General features: G+C 32.3%; 2 long non-coding RNA genes across 7 annotated transcripts in view; one reads left to right on the forward strand and one right to left on the reverse strand.

Annotated features, from left to right (window-relative positions):
- Positions 1-18,972, forward strand: part of LOC143056800 (uncharacterized) — a 32,798-nt gene extending 13,826 nt beyond the window's left edge. For 2 of the 6 annotated variants that reach the window (XR_012972512.1, XR_012972514.1), the window contains exons 2-5: positions 14,457-14,488; positions 15,957-16,389; positions 17,429-17,506; positions 18,226-18,972. This is a non-coding gene — a long non-coding RNA (uncharacterized LOC143056800). Of the gene's footprint in view, positions 1-14,234; positions 14,250-14,441; positions 14,489-15,306; positions 15,455-15,629; positions 15,651-15,956; positions 16,390-17,428; positions 17,507-18,225 lie in introns of those variants that run through there. The other 4 variants (XR_012972513.1, XR_012972511.1, XR_012972510.1 and 1 more) reach the window with 4 other exon arrangements.
- LOC143056304 (uncharacterized) lies at positions 9,897-13,624 on the reverse strand. Its single transcript, XR_012972291.1, has 3 exons — positions 13,450-13,624; positions 12,007-12,141; positions 9,897-10,053 (listed from the first exon to the last, which is right to left on the reverse strand). It is a non-coding gene; the product is annotated as an uncharacterized LOC143056304 (long non-coding RNA).
- Positions 18,973-24,927: the final 5,955 nt, after the last annotated feature.

Below are 24,927 nucleotides of genomic sequence, written 5' to 3' on the forward strand. Positions count from 1 at the left end.
AAAATGTAAAATTATATTGGTAGCTAAATGTTTTTAGTTGGTACTACAAGCACCAAACTCTATTGAAAGTTTACATTTGATTTTCTTGAGCGAAATGAATAGTTTTGCTACTCTAATTCTAGCAGCGTTTTCGACTTGTGACCACCTCTTGGCGTCATTTTGAGCATGCTAGATTAGAAAACTAGAAAATGATAAAGAGATCTATCCTTATCAGCTTTTTGATTTTGTCTAACGGATGAAGAGGGTATACTACTTCTTAAAAGTTAAGAACCTGATTTCACTTTATCATTGAAACATGCAGCCATGGAATTCATATATTATAATAGCCATACATTAGCTAATTTTGCTATCTATAATCTACTTCAGAATAACTGACATGTGTTTTAAAAGTAAACCCGTCTGTTTAAACGTTCACAAAATAGTGAAATGATGGTGCGTTGTTTATGAGCCTGTCCCAGATTTAAACAACAGTAGTTTATCGAATTTCAATTCTGAAAAATAGACTGAGAAGGAAATCGCTTCAACCTCAAAAGCTGTTCGTCGACAGCTGTTTTTACATAACATTGTGTCATCCTGGGACCTTTTATAGATTAATTGTATGCTTCAGCTTAATTTTGATTGGATACGATGACCTGCTATTGGCCGATCACTTCTTTGTCCTTTCGTCTTTTATGGGTAGTTTCACGAATTCATACCCTATCTTCTTTATAATACCACATTTGAATTATTTTGTGAACTAACATTCTGTATAGTGCGTCGCAAATTTATATACTAACTGGATTAATTCACCTCGTATCAAATATGTATCATACGAATGAATGGAAGAGATTCCAACATACAGTGCTGTTTAATGAAATCGGTGGTTTCATTTTAGTGATATATCTAAATTGCCATAAAGCTCGGAGGTTTGGCAAGCCCAAAAAAAGAAAACCAAAGTTCACCCCCCAGTTTTGTCTTAAAAAGAACTGTACCAAGTCAGAATTATGACAGTTGTGGCCATTCGTTTGATGGGACTCGGAGTTAAGTATTTTTGTGATTTAACTTTTACTCCTAAAATTGGAGACTTGAAAGACCTTTTGATTTTGTATGTATATATAAACGTAAGAAGAAGTGATATGATTGCCAATGAAACAACTCTCTATAAGAGACAAAAAATGACACAGAAATTAACAACTATATGTCACCATACGGCTTTCAACAATAAGTAAACCCATACCGCATTAGTCAGCTATAAAAGGCCACAGAATGACAAATGTCAACCAATTGAAACAAAAAAATAACGGCCTGATTTATGTATAAAAAGAACCAAAACAAATATGTGAAAGAGGGGAGAAAAATACTAGAGGGACAGTCAAACTCTTACAAACTGACCACTTCATGGCTAAAAATGAAAAAGACAAACAGACAAATAATAGTACACATGACAAAACATAGAAAACTAAATACTTAGCAACATGAAAGAACCCAACCAAACACAGGGTGTGATATCAGGTGCTCCGGAAGGGTAAGCAGATCCTGCTCCACATGTGGCACCCGCCGTGTTGCTCATATTATTACAAACCCGGTAACTAGTCTTATTCGGTATGTCACATTCATGAAAAGGGAAGGGGATGGAGTTACGACGTAAAGAACATATCCGATATAATCTGTGAAACGGTTATTCAAACACGGTCAACCAATTCGTGATGGCGTCCGTAAAATGTACGAAGGGATGATTTCAACTTCACCATTTGGAATTCTTGGTTTGATAGCATCCTTGTGAGCAGCCACCCTCTATCAAAGAAATCATGATAGGAAATACAAGAACGGGAATATCGTATCAATTGGGAAATATAAACTCCGTATGCTATTGTAATGTTGCTACTAAGAAATGGAAAATTCACAATTGGGAAGCTGAAATCATTTCTTTTGTCGTAAAGTTTTGTTTTCAACCGACCCTCGTTGTCAATTTCTAGATTTAAGGCAAGATATAAGGTCGATTTAACTGTATCTGTTGTATCATTTAACTCTAGTTCGATGGTATAGATGCGTTCAACATAGTCACCAAATTTTAAATTATTTAGTGAGAGAACATCATCTATATAGCGAAAAGTAAAGTTAAAGGATATTTCTATATCCCGTTAAACATCAGTTTTTCAGGTGCAACCAATCTTCAAAACCAAAGTTGTATATCTTAGAAAGATTAAGTAAAGGTTTTAATATAAGAGGTTTGTTATAAAACGTGTCACGGTATTTGTTTAGCCAACATTCATGTTATTATTTAGTTATGATGTTGAACTTGTATTTCTGATCAGATATTGTTAAATGTCTTATCGTTTATAGATGTAATTCTATTTTTTTTAATTTTCTATTCGTATGTTAAAGTAATTTATCACCCAGTTCATTTATAATATTCTAGTGTTAAGCAACTATATGTATACGATTTGTTTTCATTTGTTTTTAGTGTTTGATCTAAAAGAAATACCGACAAAGCTAAAGAATACAATAACAATGTAATTAACTAATTACTTACACAATTAGATATCAATATTCTTGTAATTGTTATAAAGTTCATCAATAACATAATTACAAACCTTATCTTGAATTACAAATGTATATCAACTTTTAGAAATATATCTGTGACGTCACTTTTGTGGCGTTGATCTTGTCGTGTGACGGACAGCTTGTGGTTCTGTCGTGCTGTTTTTTGTGCTGTCCACGGTTGTTTTACGTGTTCGTTTTTATTCTGTAGTTAGCATGACGAAATGTACTATTGTATTGTTTATTTGTGTATTTTTCTGTACTGAATGTTCTTGCATTTATTTGTATTGTATTCCTGTCATGTCAAACGATACGCATTAAATGTAAATATTTTACGTGTGCATATATCGAACGTATATCACGGGTGTGAAATATGTTTTTAACATTTTCAGTCTTAACAGGTGTAAATATACATGAAAATTATGAGATGTGGTAAGATAACCAATGTTAGAAGTATCCACATATCCACAAAGACTAATTTAAAAGCAATGCTATGTTACCGCACGACTTTCCACTTTCAGACCCTTCTCCGTATTGTGAGCTATAAAATGGCTTGACACACATATGATCAACTGTAAAACAAATAGAGGATAAAACCCAACTGGCATATGTATACTACATCAATGAGCAAACAAAAGACATTTCTGACCAGACAGCAAATAACTGTATAATCACTGCCTTGACTGAAAAACGGTATTCTGCTTTGGACAGGCACATACAAAAGTTTGCAGGACTAAAGAAGTATGCGTCATGAACTTAAAAAGTCTAGCGTTCAAGTTTTAGCATTTTTTGTTGCTGTATATTACAATAAAACAGAAAATTAACATGATTTCATCCACAAGTTTAAATTTCTAATAGGCATTAAAACTAGTATTGTAGCTATAAAGATATTTTTCCGGGTGTCAGCACACTATGGTTTAAATAGTTATCAAAGGTACCAGGATTATAATTTAGTACGCCAGACGCGCGTTTCGTCTACATAAACATGTTAAAAGTAAAAAGTGAAATGCATAAAGATGTATAATCAAATACAACAATACTAATATTAAATAAGTGGTTGTTTTTTATAATGATTTGTATCTTGATGAATAAAGGAGAATTGACTATTGGTAATTTCTTGTTGCCTTCAATGTATACAATCATTAGGTGTCTTCCTTCTATTCCGATAAATGGCACTTCATTTTAATCTCACATGCAAATAACAATAGATGTTTTGATAAATTAAGATGTTTTTATAATAATCAAGGTTAATTAAAAATTCACCTAATATCTACCTGTAATTAGAAAACATATTCTTTTTCAAAAAATCATTCACTGTTTATTTGTAAAATGCTTATTCTTTTTTAAAGATTACCCTTACAATAAAAATAAAATAAGTTAGATAAACAGAAGTAATACAAGATTAACAAATTATAGTCAGTTTTTCTTCTCGGTGGTTCACTCTTGGCACTCCACCAATTATATTTGACCACCACGAAATGGCACAATAGTGTTGATAGTGACATTAAATCACAAATCTATCAAATAATCGATTTAGATTATCATTGGAATGATTTTTTGATGGGATGATTGACAAAACAAGGCAGCTGAATGTTAGAAAAAAACTCATATTAGTCCTTTGATGCCAGTTGCTTACTAATTATTTTAAGGTCAGCGTCATACAAGTGAGAGGTTTATATAGCTATACAACAAATTTTTAACCGCCCATCCTCTACATAATAAAATGCATTTACCAAGTCAAGAATATGACAGTTGTTATCCATCCGTTTGAGTGGAGTGCAGTATTTTTGTGATTTTACTTTTCATTATCTATGTTCGATATCTACCTGTACGTCAGATGAAAATCCAATTGATCAATTTAAAAGCAATGTATATGACATGTTCATCAATGCACTGAATTATGCATCATTTTGTTGACTAAATTTAGACTATATTTCAATATAAAACAGAAAAAGTATAAAACAAGTATAACATTAGCTTAAACGTGGATGACATTTCGGTATAAGATATATGATATACCTGATAAGAGCCGAACATAAGGATTGCAATATGTTTTCTTATTTATGACAAAAGGGCAGATGAAATTGGAGACATTATACTTATATCAGTTTAAATCGGTACAATCTAATCTGTTGACATGCTGTATGATAGATGCTTGTGTTTTATGTAACTTTAACACAAACTGACCTGTTGACATGTTGTATGATAGATACTTGTGTTTTTCTCTTACATTCTGTGCGTTTAATTTTGGGACAATGACTGGTAAGACATATTATATAGTTTTTTTTTAATTGCCTCCCTTGTTCAATATATGTTTTTGGATGATAATTATAGTTTATCATTGGTCATCTTTAAGAGATTGATTTTCTCGCTTTAGCCGGTACGTCGAAAGTGAGCAAAGCAATCGAGTTGAGATGACTGTAATATCTTTGTTTCAGTGTTTCGGTAGGACATATAGTATAATCAGTTTTTTTAATTGCTTCACTTGCTCAATATGTTGTTTTTTAATGATAATGGTAGATTATCGTTGGTCATCTTTAAAAGATTGATTTTCTCGTTTGAGCCGGTACGGCAAAAGTGAGAAAAGCAATCGAGTTGAGATTATCAATGAGGTGTTAAAGCTATCAGTTCATTTAATGGGAAGGGAACAATCTTTGTTAAATGTAATTCTTCCAATCTATATTCCTTCGGTTTTAGAAAAAAATCCTTTTAACCAGGAACACTTCTTAAAATCGTTAAAAGATTTCAGTAAAAAGTGGACAGAAAACACGTATGTCAGAAAACAAGTGGTATGATTTGGTATCATTAGCCAACTGTTTCAGTGTCCCAAATTGTTATGCAAGGTGTCGGATTGGTCTCACAAATACTTATTTAAGCAGTTCCACGTTCAAATTAAACTCAATTTTGAAAGAATTAGAACTAAATCCATTATTAACTACATATACACATTTGACTGTAATGATAAAATCAATTTCGCGAACTTGGTATCAAAATTAAAACCAATCAATGCTTTTTGAATACTTTCAATCTAGCGTATCAAACGCTTTTTCAAAATCGGATAGAAATATGTTATCTTGATAATTGTTTAAGGCAGTAAATGAAATAATATTACCAATGAGTACACGGTGGGTAAGGTTGGACATCGAAAAAACGTTCTGTGGTAGTGATTCGGTCCTTACGGGTGCTGGTGATCAATACAAAAATGTAAACAAAGACGAAAATGATGATTTTAGACATTTTCTCTCATAAAAATTGGGAGGAAACAGTTGAGATTTTTCAATTTTGTTTCTTGTGGGTTCATATGCAAACCATTACAAAGTTGACCCTCTAAACTGTTTCAGTAAGCGTAACACAAAAGTGCTCATTTTCATAAAATCTAGAAATAATAAATTTAAAAAAAAATGATCATGGAGTCCGCTTTTTATACCCAAATCCCAACGACAGAATTATTTTGTGAAAAACCAGTGCAATTTAGTAAAATTTTTCATTTTCTCAGTTTATTCATGTCCTGATACTGTGCTGGTGGGTCCTGCCATTGTGCTGGTGGGTCCTGATACGGTGCTGGTAATTTTGGGTAAAAAGTTTGTCATATTTAAAACAAATGTTACAAAATCAATAAAATTTGGCTGATAATTGTATTCAATCGGATCTGTGACTTTGACACATTCCCAATTTCTATTCTCAATTTTACTTTTATTTCAAAGCTTTACATATGGGTCATTTTAAAAAAAATGTGGAATTTTGAAATTGAAAAATTCATTAAAAGTTACTTTACATGAGTGGGGCGCTCATATTTGCCGTGGACACAATTTCGCCGTTTTATGATTTTGAGGTGTAAAAACGTCAAAGGATGGTTGAAATGTAAGAATTATGCCGGTAAGTTATATTTTTATAACAAGTATGATTATTTTTGGCAATGAGACCAAATTTCGGCACTTACCGTAAAGGGCCGAAAAACGGACAACGATTTTCAGCAAATTTTCTGAATGACAAAAACGATTTCAAAGAAGTATTTCTTAAAAATTCTTTGACTGATTGCCCTGAATTTCAGTTTTTTACACCTTTCAAATGTCTGCTATTCATCTATAAAGGAATTTATTTGATAAATATTGTTTAAAGCTGCAGTTATTTGGTTTTAAAATAGATGTGTAAAAACGGCGAATATGTGTCCGCCATTGACAAAACATCAGGAAATTTCAAACACCCTTAATCTAACTTTTCAGAGGATTTTTCTCAAAACAGACACGTTTTAAAGCTAAGATTATTTTGCATTTGAAGTTATCTTCATATAGAAATATCAGTATACTTCAAAAATATAAACTTCGGACCTGAACATAAACTGAAGAAAACATGGAAAGTTATGGCGAAAATGAGCACCCCACTCTAACATTCAAACAACCCTTTACATAAGCAAATCAAAACAAACAGTACTTATAGAACAACATATTAAAAAATGCAATCTTAATAATGTCATACAAGAAAATCTTGAAACTGCTTATTTTTATTCAATTAATCTTTTATCATTATTATATAATAAAATGACCTTTGATACCATCTTTTATAATGACATGACAACTAAAATGTTATACCTTATGAAGATTTTAAAAGTATTTACTGTAAATTTGTTAATGATCCCGACTATATGAGTATATAACCATACGGGCATGACCATACTCGTATGAGTATTTAACCATACGGTCATGACCATACTCGTATGAGTATATAACCATACGGTCATGACCATACTCGTATGAGTATATAACCATACGGTCATGACCATACTCGTATGAGTATATAACTATACGGTCATGACCATACTCGTATGGCCCGGAACATATTTATATATACATAGATATATATGTGTAATATTTATGGCTGGACGTTAAACACTTCTAATCAATCAATCAAAAAATCTCAAATTATCGTCTCAAATGACAGTTCTCGTCCCATATGTTTTGTTCAATTGTTCATTATGATAAAAAAAATATTCCCTTAATGCTACGTGCTTAGTTGAGAAGCCTCAAACACCTATTTTACAGTCTTTGGTTTGACCCAGACAGCCATGATTTGAACACACGACCCCTAGACAAACACGCTACCAAGTGACCACCGATACGGTGTTCCATTATCATGAAATAAGTGTCTACATATGGTGAATTTATGTACATATGGCAAAGATGATTGTTCATATCTTACGGCAATATTGCTTAGTAGGAAGATGTTGTATGATTGCCACTTTGTCAACTCTTAAAGAGACCAAATGACACAGAAAGTAACAGCTATTTGTCACAATACGGCCTTCAACAATCACCAAAACCCATATCGCATAAGTAGCTATTAAAGCACCAAAATGTCAAATTTAAACTATATAGTTAGCCAGTTGCTTATAGCATCTAAACAAAATACTCTAACGAGCCTGTGTCGCTCACCGTGGTCTATGTGCATATTAAACAAGGGACACAAATGGATTCATGACAAAAATTGTGTTTTGGGGATGTGTTTGTAGATCTAACGTCACTGAAAATTCCTGCTGCTTACAATTATCTCTATCTATAATGAACATTGCCCTTAAAGCGGGTTGTTTGGCATGCCACAAAACCAGGTTCAACCCTACATTTTTTTTCTTAAAATATCCTGTACCAAGTCAGGAAAATGGCCATTGTCATATTATAGTTCGTTTCTGTGTGTGTTACACAATGTGTATGTTGTGTTTCTGTTATGTGTTCTCTTATATTTGATGCGTTTCCCTCAGTTTTAGTTTGTAACCAGGATTTGTTTACTTTCTCAGTCAATTTGTGAGTTTCGAACAGCGATATACTACTGTTGCCTTTATTTGGCCCAGAAGAGAAAATTGTTAAAAATTTACTATAAAGAGCAATAACTCCTTAATAAGGGGTCACTTGACCATTTTATTTGTAGTATTTGTATTATCTATAATAAATTTCAAGATAATAACCGAAAGCTGCAAACATTTCTTAAAATTATCTATTCAGAAGCAGCAATCCAACAACAAATTGCCTGATTGGCCTAAAAAAATTCAGGGCAAATAGATCTGGGTCTAATGAACATTTGTATTCTCGTCAGATTTGCTTTAAATGGTTTCAGAGATATGAAACTGCATTCTACTTTAAGTATTAATTTTAGCCATGTCAGCCATTTTAGTTCACCGGCAGGGTCATCGGAAACATATTTTAAAAATAAATACCCTATTGATGATTGTGGACAAGGTTGGTTCAATTTGTCTCATTGTTGAAGGCCATACGGTTACTTCTTATTGTTAATTTCTGTCTCATTTTGGTCTCTTGTGGATAGTTGTCTCATTGGCAATTATACCACATCTTCTTTTTTTATATATCAGTAGTTTTAAAAAAATTGACTATAAAGGTCAATAACTCCTTAAGGGGTCAACTGACCATTTCTGTCATCTTGACATATTTGTGTATCTTAATTTGCTGAACATAATTGCTGTTAACAGATTATCTCTATCTATAACAATATTCAAGATAATAACCAAAAACGGCAAAATTTCCATAAAATTACCAATTATGGAGCAGCAACCCAATAATGGGTTGTCCCATTCATCAGAAAATTTCAGAACAAATGCATCTTGACCTGATTAACAATATGATCCGGTGTCAGATTTACTCTACATGCTTTGGTTTCAGAGTTGTAAGCCAAAATCTACATTTTACTCCTATGTTCAATTTTTAGCCATGGCCGCCATCTTTGTTGGTTGGCCGGGTCACTTGACACATTCTTTTAAGTTAGATACACAAATGATGATTGTGGCCAAGTTTGGTTAAATTGGCCCTGTAGTTTCAGAGGAGAAGATCTTTTGTAAAAGTTGATGGACGACAGATGACGGAAGACTAAGGACGCCAAGTGATGAGAAAAGCTCACTTGGTCCTGTGGGCCAGGTGAGCTAAAAAATGACTCAACTCTTTATCATCGTAATTATAAATTAATGGCACATCATCAAAAAAAGATTGACCATGCAATTTCATAATCTCTTCATGTTTGACCTTAACACCTAAAACTCAGTAGGGATTACCATGTATTCCAGTGGCGGATCCAGAACTTTTCCTAAGGGGGCCTGCTGACTGACCTAAGGGGGGGGGCACTCCAGTCATGCTTCAATGATTCCCAATATAATCAACCATATTTTTCCCACGAAAGGGGGGCCCGGGCCCCCCCAGCCCCCCCCCCCTGGATCCGCCTATGTATTCTTAAAATGTATTCTGGTGCATTAACATATGTTAGGCTTAGAACTATTTCTCATTAGTAAAGGCCATATGGATGTATGTAATGGCTTACATCAAAATTTACTAGTTTTTGACTATGACCCTTCTCCATAGATTGACTTAAAAAAAACCAAGTAAAAATTGTATATGTTTATTTCCTGTGTGTATGATAATTGTTTGAATTACAACATTAATAAAAGTCTGTGACTGTCATTCTCTATCAGCATAAAAAATACTAAGTATATTTCTTTCAAGTCAGCTTCTCCGTGTTACAGTTCCATATATGTCAATTCTAGAAGAAAAAATCATTAATTAATAGATTTATAGTATATGTACAGCATTGCATACCAATTTTTATCATAGTTTGGTATTGTCTATTTGACTTTATGAATGATCAGAATAATTCATACAAAAATAAGAAAAAAACCAATTCATAATGATACATGAACAATAAAAAAAAATACCTATGATCAAATTCAGAACATATCAGGAGATGTGCAAAAATCTAGTAAAATATAACATATATTTTTTCATATCTTTGAAGCTATTACATATTGATCTTATCTCCCTTTGCAACTACAATGTACTACAGAATGTTATTTAAAAGCTAAAATTATATTTCACAAGGTATTTTAGAGCTTTGTTTAAAGAAAACTAGTTTGTAGAATGCATAGAAAAACACCATTCTAGAAGAAATAATTCAAAATCTGATATAATATATATATATATTTATATGATAAGTAAAATAAAACATGCGTTTGTCTAAGTCTTTGATAAGTGCAATTTATAGCTAGAAACAAGTATGAGAGGAGGCCACTAAAAAGAGCAAATTTTCCGCAAATATTTAATTTTGACAAATGTAGCTTTCAATAATTCAACTTTTCTGCTTGAAAAAAAAACTTTTGATAAAGGAAATGTGATATATATACAGTCTGCACCAAAATCTTTTCTCAACTACTAGTCCAAAGACCAATATTCTGACATTTTTCTTATTGGTTCAAACAAAGTTTTGCAAAAACTTACTAGTCCAAAAGAAATATACTAGTCTGGGGCTTCAGATATGCATAGATATATTTTATATATAAAATTAAGAAAGGAAATGGGGAATGTGTCAAAGCGACACAACAACCAGACAATAGAGCAGACAACAGCTGAAGGCCACCAATGGGTCTTCAATGTAGCCAGAAACTCCCGCACCAGGAGGCAGTGTCCAGCTGGCCCCTTAAAAAACATGTACACTAGTACAGTGATATTATACATGTATGTTTATAGTGGCTCAAATCTCCAATTCTCTCCAACTTCAAATCAAGAAAAGAAAAATCTCAAATTTATAGATATTTGAAGAATACACATGATTAGTGACAGATTTCAATATTTACATGATGATGAAAACCTTATGAAACAGTGTATTGAACTAATTTACAATATGATCAAAATTTTGGTGAGTTGCTATAGATTTGCTATAGTTTGTCATTTTTTGCCAAAATTGAATGTAATATTATATGAATGAAAGAGTAAGATCAGCAAGTTTTAGAAAAACTGTTTATTTTCATACTTAGAATATGTTTTATTTGGAACTCCGAACACACTCTCTAAATATTGACTATTTTGACAAAAATAATCAAAATTAGCTGATTTCTCATTTACAGTCATATATAATTGCACATTAGTTTACTATCAAACCGACATTCAAGTACAAAAGTAGAGTTATTTGACCCTACCTATATTTCTAGCATATTACAGAAATACTCAGTTTTAATGAGGACTATATTTCATGGTGTAAAATTGCCATTTGACATTATTTTATCTGTTTTAAAAGATTGCAGTATTTTACATTTATATATGTTTTTCATTAAATGTTATTTTTTTAAACTAGAAACTTAATTTACCCTTTAAACATGAATTCACTTGTCCTATTTTTGAAAAAAAAAATTATGTTCTATATGTACACGTATGTACATGTATGTATGAGGGTCTGGATTTGGGGGGGGGGGGGTCTATTGTTCTGTAAACATTTAACGTTCATCCTTTTTTTTTCTCTAATCTTTAAAAAATTAACCCCTTTTTTCTCTAATCTTCAAAAATTAACCCCTTTTTTCTCTTATAATTTTCATTTTTTTTTGCCCGTTATTCTCTAATCTTCATTTTTTAAGGGCATTTTTCTTTAATCATTTAACCCCATCCAACCCTCATGTATACATTCAAAATTCTAATTATTTTATATATAAGACTATCTGAAACTTACCAAAAGATAAAATACTATTGAAATTAACATTTCCCGCAAAAAAATTTTAAAACTGCTACTTCTCACATCTCCTGCCTGTCCTGGCACCTCATGTTATGACAGTGTCATGATAATCAGTTACTTAGTATAAGAAACCTAAAAAAATAATTATCTATCATCAGAATCAGCACTATATATATTAAAATATACAGCTAGTCAACAAAAGAGGGGTACTGATCATGAATTCCCCCTGCACTCTTCTGTGTCTTTACCTTCAGCCTACACATGCAAGTCTTAAAGGGGGAAATTGAAGACAAGGACACCAATGCAAAATAGCATAAATTCAACAAAAACACAAAAATAAAAAATATATAATCATATAATATATGGTTAGTGGAATATAAAAGTATTATATATGCCTGGTTTTCTGTAAACTAGCCGTTAGTAGCTAGATGATCCAACTGATAAATGGAATGTACATGTACATTTTGTATACATAGTAAAAAAATGGGTGATTATGCATTGTACTTGTACATTTTTGTAAATTAAAATACATGATTCTGGCATTTGAACATAACTATTAGTATTTGCAGCCTCTGATTATCTATCTATCTTCCTTTCAAGCAGTGGACACATGCTTGAGTGTTACTGATATATACTCCAGCTTTTAAATGTTTTAATTGTTTAGAAATTATAGACACAGAGAAAAATATATAATTAGTTTTCAAAACCTGTTAAGTAGATTTTTCTTTTCATGACATACATGTACAAATAAATAATGACACCATAATTTCATAGGTAACCTTTGATTGCTAGCTCATTTGATTCCTAATCATGCATGCGACTTCCAATAGCAGATACATGTATATGCTATTGCTTAGAGCTAATTTTTGGTGCTGCTTTTTATAATTTATTTTGCATGCCGCATGCCTTGTTTTATTTTTTATTGCATATGTTTTTATATTCGGTGAAAAGCTCATTAGAGCATATGTTTGTACTGTTTGTCAGTGTCAATATGCTGAATCCAAATAAATTTTTACTTACTTAATTACTGATTTACTTACTTACTTACTTACTTACTAAGGATTTTTATAGTACAAATCCTTGATCATGCTAATGCCACACAATAATGATAATGCAGTGGGTTATTTTTTTTTTTGGGGGGGGAGGGGGTGATCCTACTGTAATCCTACTATCTTTAATATCCAACAAACACTATTTTCTGTCTATGAGAATAAATTTATGCATGCCACAGTATGGTACCGCAGCTAAAATAAAGTGTGATACCTTTTTTTTTTAAGTACTCCCTCCCCCTTTTTTAAATTTCTGTTATTTCTCCTTCCAAGAAACGGCAATTTTGTTTAATGTCCACCAGAGATCAGACCTGACACCTAGGCAATTGAATTCTGTCATATACATTGATTTAAAATAGTTATATCGTTTAATATAAGTAAAAAATCATACCTGTATGGTTTGTACGCTGGCGGCCGCCAACTTGGAAAACGTAAACAAAGTAATTCGCATGTACGCACTTTCCACAGAATGGTCAAACGGCTACAAATTGTCGTATGTTTAAAAATGAACCGTTAAAGTTAATACAAAAACATGTTTTAAATATATGTTTATGCAATTAACGAAAAAATGTATGCTTAATCTCTGCAAGATCTTGCACGGTGTGAGTACGGCTGAAGGCAAGGGTGTTAAACGCAGGACTTCGGGAATGTCCGGAGAGCCGACAACCTTGCTTCGGAAGTTGCACTGTGACGTGATAGGGCGAACCGGGCATAGCCCGACCTAGAACAAACGAAGCAGCCCCATATGCCTGTCTTTTGTCGATGTTCAAAATATTGCATGCAAGTAAATTCAACAAACTTGTCATTTTGTGTACATTTTGTGTGTATAAATTGTGTATAAATTTATTGATGAGTAATCCGCCTTTTCATTTTGTAGATCGTTTATCGACGCTAGAAAAAAATTACACCGCTGGATTCAGTGCACTGAATAGTTTTGTCAGACATGAATAGTTTTTATGATACAAATATATTTAAAAAGTTATACAAGGAAACATAATGATCTTGCAATGATTTTCTCGATAACACCTGATTAACAGACTTCAGCCAACCCGATTAACAGACCAACCGCCCATATAGCCGCATACTCAATATAGATTAACCGACCAATCTCTCGGTTAGCCGAGTGTCGGCCGTGAATATAATCATTACTTCCATAGTGACAATAAGAAAACTGCTAAAAATATAACACAGGTAAATCGAAATTAAAAAAAAATATTGAAATCATTTCTTTAAATTAAATCTGCGGTTTAGGTTGTTTCACTTGAAAAAATTAGCACAAAAAGGGTGAAAGGGTAAATCTAAACTGCGAATCAAAAAGTCAGCATAATTTACATATCACTGACTTGAAATATATATAAAAAAGAACAGCAAGCATAATAAGTTATTATACTTTTTCAGCGTTGGTGGAAAGAATAGGTAACGAGGAAATTGTAAGTACAGATTTTCATATATTCAATTTGTATATCTTTAATTTCTTAAATCTATTTTTTTCTTCTTTTATTATTAACATTCTAAATTCTTTTTATATTATTATAATTCTTTAATGTATCAATATGGTTACTACTCGCTGTCGTTTTTCTTCAGGTGCAATAATTTAGTAAAAATAAGTACATGATATCAAACATGTTGTTTTAAAAATTAGTTATTAAATTTATTATTTTATATAGCTGACTGGAGACCATTTAATTCAATGTGAGACCTGGAAATCAATGTTGGAGTTTATTACCTAGAATATTAAAACTTTTTTTCATAATTTAATTTTTATTAATTTTTCTGAGTTAACATTTGAAGCATTTTTAAAATAGTCATACTTTTGATCTGAGTTAACTATTTGAAACATCATTCCAGTCAGCTAAGAGTATTTTTGAAAAATTAATTATGTTTTATCATTATGTTTGTGTATGTGTTGCTTTGTTTGAATGTAATGTATTGTACCTTGTTTTGTGGAGAGGGCTTACATAGGCTATGCATGTTGCCCAATCCAATTCAATTTATTTGAATAAAATATTGTTTAAACGTACAGATAATCATTTTTGGGTTTGCAAAGAAATTCGAACAGCAGTAGACTACTGTTGCCTTTATTAATCATTTCAAAGAAGTAGTATAAACACAAAGGTCCTAAATGTTCATTATATTTGATTAATGTACTATTGTGTAACAATGTAAGGTTTATTTACAGTTAGTTATCTTTTAAACATGATCGATCGGAAACTGATCTATATAAAATTGCCTGTATAGTAATTGATAACATTGTTCTGCTGAGTGCACCGGGATGTCAACAGGATGATCGTAAATAAAACAGAATAGTTGAGGTTGATACACTAAGTATAAGTAATGAATGCATCCTAGTAGTGTTTTATAAGGTTGTAAGATTACGGCTGCATTAACATAAAAAGGTAAGTGGTTGGACATGTAAATATTTCATAATTGTTGTATTGTAATGTTATAAAACGTTTAATTTGAAAACATATACAAAAATACAGTGAGAGTTATCTTTCCTATAGTTTATAGAAGGAGTAAGAATGAAAAAGGATGCAATTATCTTGGTATATATGGATTCGAAACCATAGGTGGTGGCAAACTGTTTTGAAGGTTGATAAAAGCAAATTGATTGATTATTAGGAATGATGTAGGACACCATAATAAAGGTTGGACAGTGTATATTGTATATATTTGTATTCATATACAATTGTGTGTACATTTAAAAATCTTACATTCAGTTAGTCCATTACTATTAATATTGTAATAGACTTCTGATTAACCTTAATTTTATATAATTAGATAGAATCAAAGAAAGGTTCAGACTTAATTAGTCCAACAGCTTTTGTAATTAACAAATGTTTTTTTGCACTACGGATCAGTATCAAAAAATTCAAATAATTTCATTTACCCTTATAGGTATAAAAAATAAATCTTGACAGAATGGCAAAAGTCACGTTCCTTGTTCTACTGTTCCTATTCATTGGGTCGTGTCAGTGTGACTGGTGGACAGACTATCTTAGAAACCTTGTCAACAAAGGGAGAGAACCAACGTGGGCGCCAGACTATCTTGATAAACAGCTAAAGAAAGATACACAGAACGCCGCGCTTATCAAAGCAATCCAAGATGCATTGAATGAGGTTTATGAGATGATAGAAAACAATACACCAACAGGGGGTACCAGTTCAGGGGGAGATATAAAGGACCAGATTAATAACATTAAATATCAACTCGGAGTCTTAGACGAATTCAAGAAACAACAAGAGAGACAGAATAATAACATTGATCACAGATTTAAACAGATTCAAACTGCTCTCGATGAATTATATGAGAAAGTTGAAGGCGGACAAGGTATGATTTACACATATTTATAAGGCATCGTCGGGGGGAAGGCGGACAAGGTATGATTTACACATAATTATAAGACATAAACAGCGTCGGGGGAAGGCGGAGAAGGTATGATTTACACATAATTATAATGTATAAACATCGTCGGGGGGAAGGCGGACAAGGTATGATTTACACATAATTATAATGTATAAACATCGTCGGGGGGAAGGCGGACAAGGTATGATTTACACATAATTATAAGACATAAACATCGTCGGGGGGAAGGCGGACAAGGTATGATTTACACATAATTATAAGACATCGTCGGGGGGAAGGCGGACAAGGTATGATTTACACATAATTATAATGTATAAACATCGTCGGGGGGAAGGCGGACAAGGTATGATTTACACTTATTTATAATGTATAAACATCGTCGGGGGGAAGGCGGACAAGGTATGATTTACACATATTTATAATGTATAAACATTGTCGGGGGGAAGGCGGACAAGGTATGATTTACATATAATTATAATGTATAAACATCGTCGGGGGAAGGCGGACAAGGTATGATTTACACATAATTATAAGGCATAAACATCGTCGGGGGGAAGGCGGACAAGGTATGATTTACACATAAGTATAATGTATAAACATCGTCGGAGGGACATACATATGGCTTTTTAATCGTTTAAGTTTTGATGACGCCTTAAAATAGTATGTTTGATAATCGACCATGCGTTATACTAGTATTTAAAACATCAAGCAGATAATTTGAATAATGAACATGCTTGAAAAAATAGAAGCAAAAGATACCCAAAGGACATTCTAACTCGTAAATTGAAAATACATTGACAACATAATGGCAAAAAGAGACAAAAAATACAAGCAACTAAAATCAAAACATAGAAAACTAAAGACAACACGAACCTAACAAATGAAGTAAAACCGATCTCAACATTTGATATGATATTATTTCGCCCTTTTTGTTTTACTGAACATATTAGATCAGTTGAATATGTTTGGTTTGCTATATGTAATGAACGGTGTTTCTTTTTAGGTAAAGCTGGATCGGGAAATACATACACCAGATGGGGTAAAACATCATGCCCATCAACTGCAGCTCTTGTGTATGAAGGTTGGTATAATTAACTTTATTGCTCATGTGATATCACACCCGACACGAGTCTTTTAAATTGAGAATGGCATTGTTCATTTAACGTTACCATTGTATTCTTATTCAAACCTTTGTTCTTCTAACATTACCATTTGATTCTTATTCATATCTTATTTATCCTTCATTACCGCTTGATTTTTATTCATATTATTATCGCTTGGTTCTTAACTTGACTTTGTTCATCTAACATTGCCACTTGGTTCTCATTTCTATCTTCGTTCATCTAACAATGCGGTTTAATTCTTATTCATAACGTTATAAAAATATTTCGGTTGAATTACGCAAAGGAGTTGGAGCATTTTTGTATTTGTTTTAGGGATATTTTTTTCAACTTACAAGCCTATATTTAGGGAATTTTGTAGACTTATCTCCTTCCCTCTAGTTGTATTATATTTTTACATATCGTACGTCCAAAAGTCATACAGGGTTACGATCAGTAATAGACTAACATAAGGGTAAAACTACATAGAAGTTCCACGACGATTATGTAAATATGTCAAAATAAAGGATCCCTATACCGAGTTTTACGTATGATTCGTCAAGCGTACGTACCTTTCGTTAACATGAAATGTAAGAAAGGTCCAATATGATATACATAAAAAAAAAAAATCCAGATCACTTCTTTTAACTCATACTGCTTTAATGTTTTGTTTAATTTTCCCGATATCTATTTTTATTAGGATATGCAGCAGGAAATGCTAAATACGAAAAAGGAGGTGGAGCTAATTTCTTGTGCCTTCCGAAAGACCCCGAATGGCGCAGTTATTCGGATAGTAAAGCAACTTATATAGGACGTATATTTGGTGTTGAATATCAGATAAAAGACAACTCAGTCTATTCCACCTCGTTCCATGATAAAGAAATGCCATGCTCAGTATGTCTTATAACAGAAAAATCAACTTCTTTAATGGTGCCTGGAAAAGTCACATGTCCTACTGGATGGACCAAGGAGTATACAGGATATTTGATGTCCCAGGCCATCGCGGGTAATCGTCAACCTTCGGAATATATTTGCGTGGATGAGAATTTAGATGCCGTTGACGGTAATAAGGCCGATAACGACCAGGGAAATGTTTACTTGGTTGAAGGTGTGTGTGGAAGTTTAAAGTGCCCACCTTATGTTGGTGGCAGAGAGCTTACCTGTGTCGTCTGTTCGAAGTAAATAAAATGATCCAAGTACTGATCTCAAGCGGTAGTCTATCGTATTGCACATATTTAAATCACGTTAGAATTATTGATAAACACATATAAGTACCTTTTTTAACATGATTTGATCAAATTAATAAAGATGTATTTTGCAAGTACTCTGATCTAAGCTTTTGATACTGTTTATGTTATTTTTAATTATTCGATATAAGAGAAGAAACTATGCTATTGTATCCATTAAGCTTTTTTTGTGTTCAAATAATTATAAGATATCTAATATAGCTTTTTATCTTTTATTTTTAATTATATAAACGAAAAATAAGACACTCCTAACCATAGTCATAAAGCTGTGTATTGTTATTAAGATCTAGAATACTTCATCTTGGTTTCGCTTTACCTGAATGCAACATTGTTTATAAAAAAATAGCAATTCATCAACATTGTCTGTCTTGAACAATGTTTAGTGTTGAATATCGTTTTTTCCAATTAAGTTGTGTTGCATTCACATTGTTCGTTCGTCCATACGTTTAAAAAAGAAGATGTGGTATGATTGCCAATGAGACAACTATCCACAAAAGACCAAAATGACACAGACATTAACAACTATAGGTCACCGTACGGCCTTCAACAATGAGCAAAGCCCATACCGCATAGTCAGCTATAATAGGCCCCGATAAGACAAGGTAAAACAATTCAAACGAGAAAACTAACGGCCTTATTTATGTAAAAAAATGAACGAAAAACAAATATGTAACACATAAACAAACGACAACCACTGAATTACAGGCTCCTGACTTGGGACGTTTGTCTGTTAATGCAGCAAATATTTCAAACTTTACTCAAGTAGTACTTAACACATTTGGCCAGCAGCTAGACAATTTTAATACAGTAGTGCGTTGAATTGATTGATTATTTTTCTGTCGTTGGCATAACTATCTGTTGTTTGTCTATACCTTTCCAATATGTTGAATGAACTTTATTTGTTTTGGGCACACGTTTCACAAGTTCTCTTACTGGACAATTGCTTCTTGTTTTTCGAAACTTTAAATAAGAGTGTGTAAGTTCAGTAGGGCAAAGATTTAATTCTTATTCCACTTTCTTGAATCAGATCTAGTTTAACTGTTTTCTCTGGCATTAAAGGATGAAAACTTCAGTTTAAACAATATGTTATGCAAATTAATCAATACATAGTATGCAATTATGATGCATGAAATAATTAGGATTCTTTAAGGAAACTTTATGTCGGACATTGACTTAGAACAAAATAGCTGGACACGCATTTATTATATTTCATTCTTAGAAGAATTGTATTATTTGAGGAGCCCAGGATACTTTTTTTATTCCGACAACAGACCAACAATGACTTATAAAGGAGTAAAATTTCATTTTTTTTATATCGCCAAAAAGGGGCTCTTAAGTAAAACCTAAATTTTCTAGTTTTGTAACTCATAACATTATAAGGTTCCATCGATATTGAAGAATAGACCAATATTGATGGAATATTGCATTAATGTTAACCACAAGTTGAAGTTGTGAACCTGACTTTGGCCATTATGACAAAAGTGTGTCAGAAATTATATCTTATATTCTTTCCAAGTCAAGATAACCTTCCATCATTACCGAACTGAACAAAGAAATAACACGACGGGTGCCGTATACGGTGCAGGAAATGCTTACTCTTCTGGAGCACCTAATTTCACTCCCGGTTTTTTGTGAAGCTCGTGTTGTTTCTTATCTATTATTTGTAACTGTTGATGTAAATGTCTTTTGGTTTTATGAGTCTTTAAAATTGAGAATGGAAATGGGGAATGTGCCAAAGGGACAACAACCCGACCATAGAAAAAAACAACAGCAGAAGGTCACCAACAGGTCTTCAATGTAGCGAGAAATTCCCGCACCCATAGGCGTCCTTCAGCTGGCCCCTAAACAAGTTGGTTTGGATTGTTTTGTCTTTCAAGATGACCACGTGTACTATGCAAAATGTTAAATTATATTTGTAGCGAAATGTTTTTTAATTGATATTACAAGCACCAAACTTTTTCAGAAGTTTACATTTTGTCTTTTTGAGCGAAATGAATAGTTTTACCCTTTAATTTTTGCAGCTTTTTTCGAAATGGCCACCTCTAGGCGTCATTTTGAGCGTGTTAGATAAGAAAACAGGAAAATGAGCAAGTGATCTATCATTATCATCTTTTTGATTTTGTCTAACGGGTGAAACGAGTATACTACTTCTTAAAAATTAATACTAGTAACCTGATTTCACTTTATTATTGAAACATTCAGCCATAGAATTCCGGTATTTAAATATCCGTACATCAACTTATTTTGCTATTTATAATGCTATTTCAGAATAACTGGGATGTGTGTTAAAAGTAAAAAAGTCAGCTTAAACGCTCACAAAATTGTAAAATCATCGTGTGTTATTAATAAGCCGGTTCCAAATTTAATCAACAGTAATTTAACGACATTCAATTTTGAAAAACAGACTAACAAGGGAATCGCTTGAACCTCAAAAGCTGTTCGTCGACAGTTGTTTATACATAATTTTGTGTCAACCGGGGACCTTTGTTAATGGTATGATTTAGCTTAATTTTGATTGGATACGACGACCTTCTATTGGTAGATCACTTATTTGTCCTTTAGTCTTTCATAGATAGTTAGTCTCACAAATTCATTCCCGATCTTCTATATAATTACCACTTTTGAATTATTTAGTAAATTAGCAATCTGTATAGTGCGTGGTGAATTTCTATACTAACTGGGATATTTCTAAAGTGTTTAGTTCACGACAGATCTGAAATATACAGATTATGAGAATAAATACAACTTTACATATAAATGCATATGAATATTTCATTTTGTGGCAAATTATCTATATTATGTTTAATTACACTATTGCAAATAAATAAAAACAGTTAAATGACAACTCTGAATGTAAACAATTTGTTAATCAATGCTAATCTGTATCTGTATCTGTATCTGTATCAATATAAATTCTGCCAATCAAGGCACACCTCCAAAGGAGTTGAATATGTAATCCTCCACCACACAATGTTACAATACACAATGAATGTCTAATCCAATTATGAATACACAGTAATATATCGGTAAAAAGTGACTTCTATAATGCCACCGTTATGTACATTTAATATTTAATTAGACAATAAAAAGATAAAAAAGATAAAATTTATCTTTAATATAGATCTGTATGCACCCATATAATAACCAAAAAATTTATTAAGGTTGATTTAACTGTCTATTTGATTTGATTACAAGTGATGATACCTGTGGAGATTCCCACCCTGATCATCAGCATAATGTCACATGTTACTTAACATTCACTCCTCATGAAAGATTGTTTTTCTTTTCACATTTTTGTTGTTTAGTTAGTAGATCATATCGCTTCATATGCAGATATGTTAATAAGCTGTCTACACACTCTTTCTAGTTGTCCAGCAATACTTTGAACGATTTCATTGTTACATTTATTCACAGTATAGTAGAAGGGATTAGCTTTTAGTTGAACTAAGTCTACTTCCTCTGCAAAGGAAGATTTTGCTAAAAGTTCACTACCCATATCAATTATTATATCCACCAATCTTTTCTAACCATTTCAAGTGACTCACATGTCAATAGAAAATGTGACAAGGTTTCAGGACTCTTATTACAAAGTTTACATGTTGGATTGACTTTGTTTTTTTATTGAACGATGCTCGATTTGATTGAAATATATAAGTTCCTGTAGCAATTTTAGTTCTTGAAGGAATCCTTACAATGTCTCTATTATTTGCTGTTTTTGTAGTAATCAGTGGGTGTATTTTCCCGATAGTATATTGACAGTTCATATACTGAAGAGTTGAGTACATCTTTGAGTCATCAAGAATTTTGTTAGTCCAGTAGTTTTGCACTTTATTGTCTATAAATGATTTCCATTTTGATTTTGTAAGTGGATTATCCAGATTTTTCTCTATATTTTCTATATTATATAACAAGCAGATTTTTTTATATCAATGAACCAACTGTTGCTATTAAAGGATTTTAATTTAAGTTGTCTTTCTGCTATTCGCCACTCATTTGAGTTTTTTTCGGATCTAGAGATGGTTCCAAATAATGTCAAAATTTTGATATGTAACTCAGCTTCAATTGGTATCATGCCAGAGAGTATATAAATTGCTTGGTGTGCTGTATTTGTAGATAATGACAATAGCTGTTTTAATAATTTCTTGTGGTATAGATTTAAAGTTGTTAGAGATTTTCCTTTTGGAATCAAAATTTCTAGTCCATATGTTAGAATTGGTAGTACATAAGTTTTAACTAGTGTGAGTATTGTTTCTTGGTCTAAATCCATTGGTTCTATGTAGACCTGATCCCATTAAACTATATAAAGTACGCCTTGCTTTTTTGATGTTTTCTTCGACTGTTAAAAGGACTGAGTTTTTTTCTGATTTATGTATTCCAATGTGTTTTGCTGTTTTAACTACTGTCATTGGCTTATCATCCATATCCCAAAATCCTTCTGCAGTTTCTATTGTTTTTGTGGTTGTTCTTACTGGCAGTATAACACTTTTAGTTGGTTGTAGCAGATATCCTTCTCTTCTACTGAAGTCAACTGCAATATCGACTAAAGACTGTATCTCAAGTGGATTAGTTGCTATAATAGCGACATCATCAGCGCAGGTAGGTGCACAACAGTTTATGTTACTAATTTTCCCGCCTAGTCCTGTTTCACACAAGAGGTTCAATAAAGGGTTAACATATACTTTATACAAGTCTGCAGATATAGCTCCACCTTGATGTACTCCTTGATCTACTAGAAAAGGTTCTGAAAGGTGACCATTCCAATTAATACATGTAGCAGCATTTTGGTACAGATTTTGTATCATTAGTAGAGATTGGTCAGATATAGTCTTCTAATGAGATTTGCATGTACTACAACATCAAATGCTGATTTCCCATCAAGCATAGCTAAGTAAGTTGGTCTTTTTCGGTCTTTATTTTCTCTCTCAAATTCCTCTATGATGAGTTCACACATTAATGGGGTGGTATCCTCTGTGAATCCACTTTGTAATGGGTTTTGAGATTCTATAATTTTCACATTTTCTCTTAATTTCAAAATCTTTTCTATTATTTTCGATAAGGTTGGAGTGACAGTTATTCCACGATAGTTATTAGCATCCTTAATATTTCCTTTGTTTTTAAATATTGGAAATAATGTGCCTATTGTTAGTAGGTCTGGAACATAGCAGTATTTAAATGACATATTTATGAGTTCACGTATATAAGCTCTCAGATCTTCACCACCATATATAATATTTTCTGCTGTTATTCCATAAATATCTGCTGCTTTATTTTTGTTCAAACTTGATATTGCTTTTTCTACTTCTTCATCAGTCACTTGCATATGGATATATCTTTCTTGGCAAATATCAGATATAACTTTAACTTCTTGTTCGACATTTTCCAAATTTTTATGATCAAACTTTGTATTGACAGATTTTTTAGCTAGTTCTCCAAAATGTATATGCCAGCCGTTAATTATTTCATTGTCGCTGTTATAAATTAGACCATCAACATTGAGCTCATCTATATGTTTGGACATTTTTCCTCTTTGATTTCTGATCATTCTAAAAAAAGTTTTGGTATCGGAAACTTTAGATTCAATTAGTTTTTGTCTCTCATTTATTCTTCTAAGTGCTATTTCTAAACGACATTGCTTCCTCAGTTCGTAAGTTGTTAGTTTCTTTTGCTTCAGATAGTAGTTGTGCTGATCATTAATGCTTCCGTTATTTTTCCAGTTATAGAACGCAACTTTCTTATTACTGATAGCTTTACGGATTTCCTCATTCATCACTTGTAACTTTGGCTTTTTTTTTCCTTTATTTAATTTAGGCTTTAATTATGATGTTATTTAAAGTGCTAAAACCACTCACAATGTCTTCACGGTTTTGTATTTTGCATCTTGTTGAGCTAATTTCTGTAGAGATGAGACTTGCATATTTTTCTGTATCAATTTTGTCCCATTTAATTCTTTTGTTAAATGTTTTTGTTGAAGTTTGCGACTTTCCAGAAGTATTGAGCTTTTTCTGATGATGTAGAACAGACAATAATATAGGGTAATGGTCAGAGACATTTGACGTTACGTTTAGTTTCTTTATATCTATTATGTTCTCTGAATATTTGTTTTGATAAAGAATAAAGTCAATGGCCGTGGCATCTTTTCCATTTGAATGTATAAA

The sequence above is a fragment of the Mytilus galloprovincialis genome, chromosome 13, assembly GCF_965363235.1.
Source record: "Mytilus galloprovincialis chromosome 13, xbMytGall1.hap1.1, whole genome shotgun sequence".
NCBI lineage: Eukaryota > Metazoa > Mollusca > Bivalvia > Mytilida > Mytilidae > Mytilus > Mytilus galloprovincialis.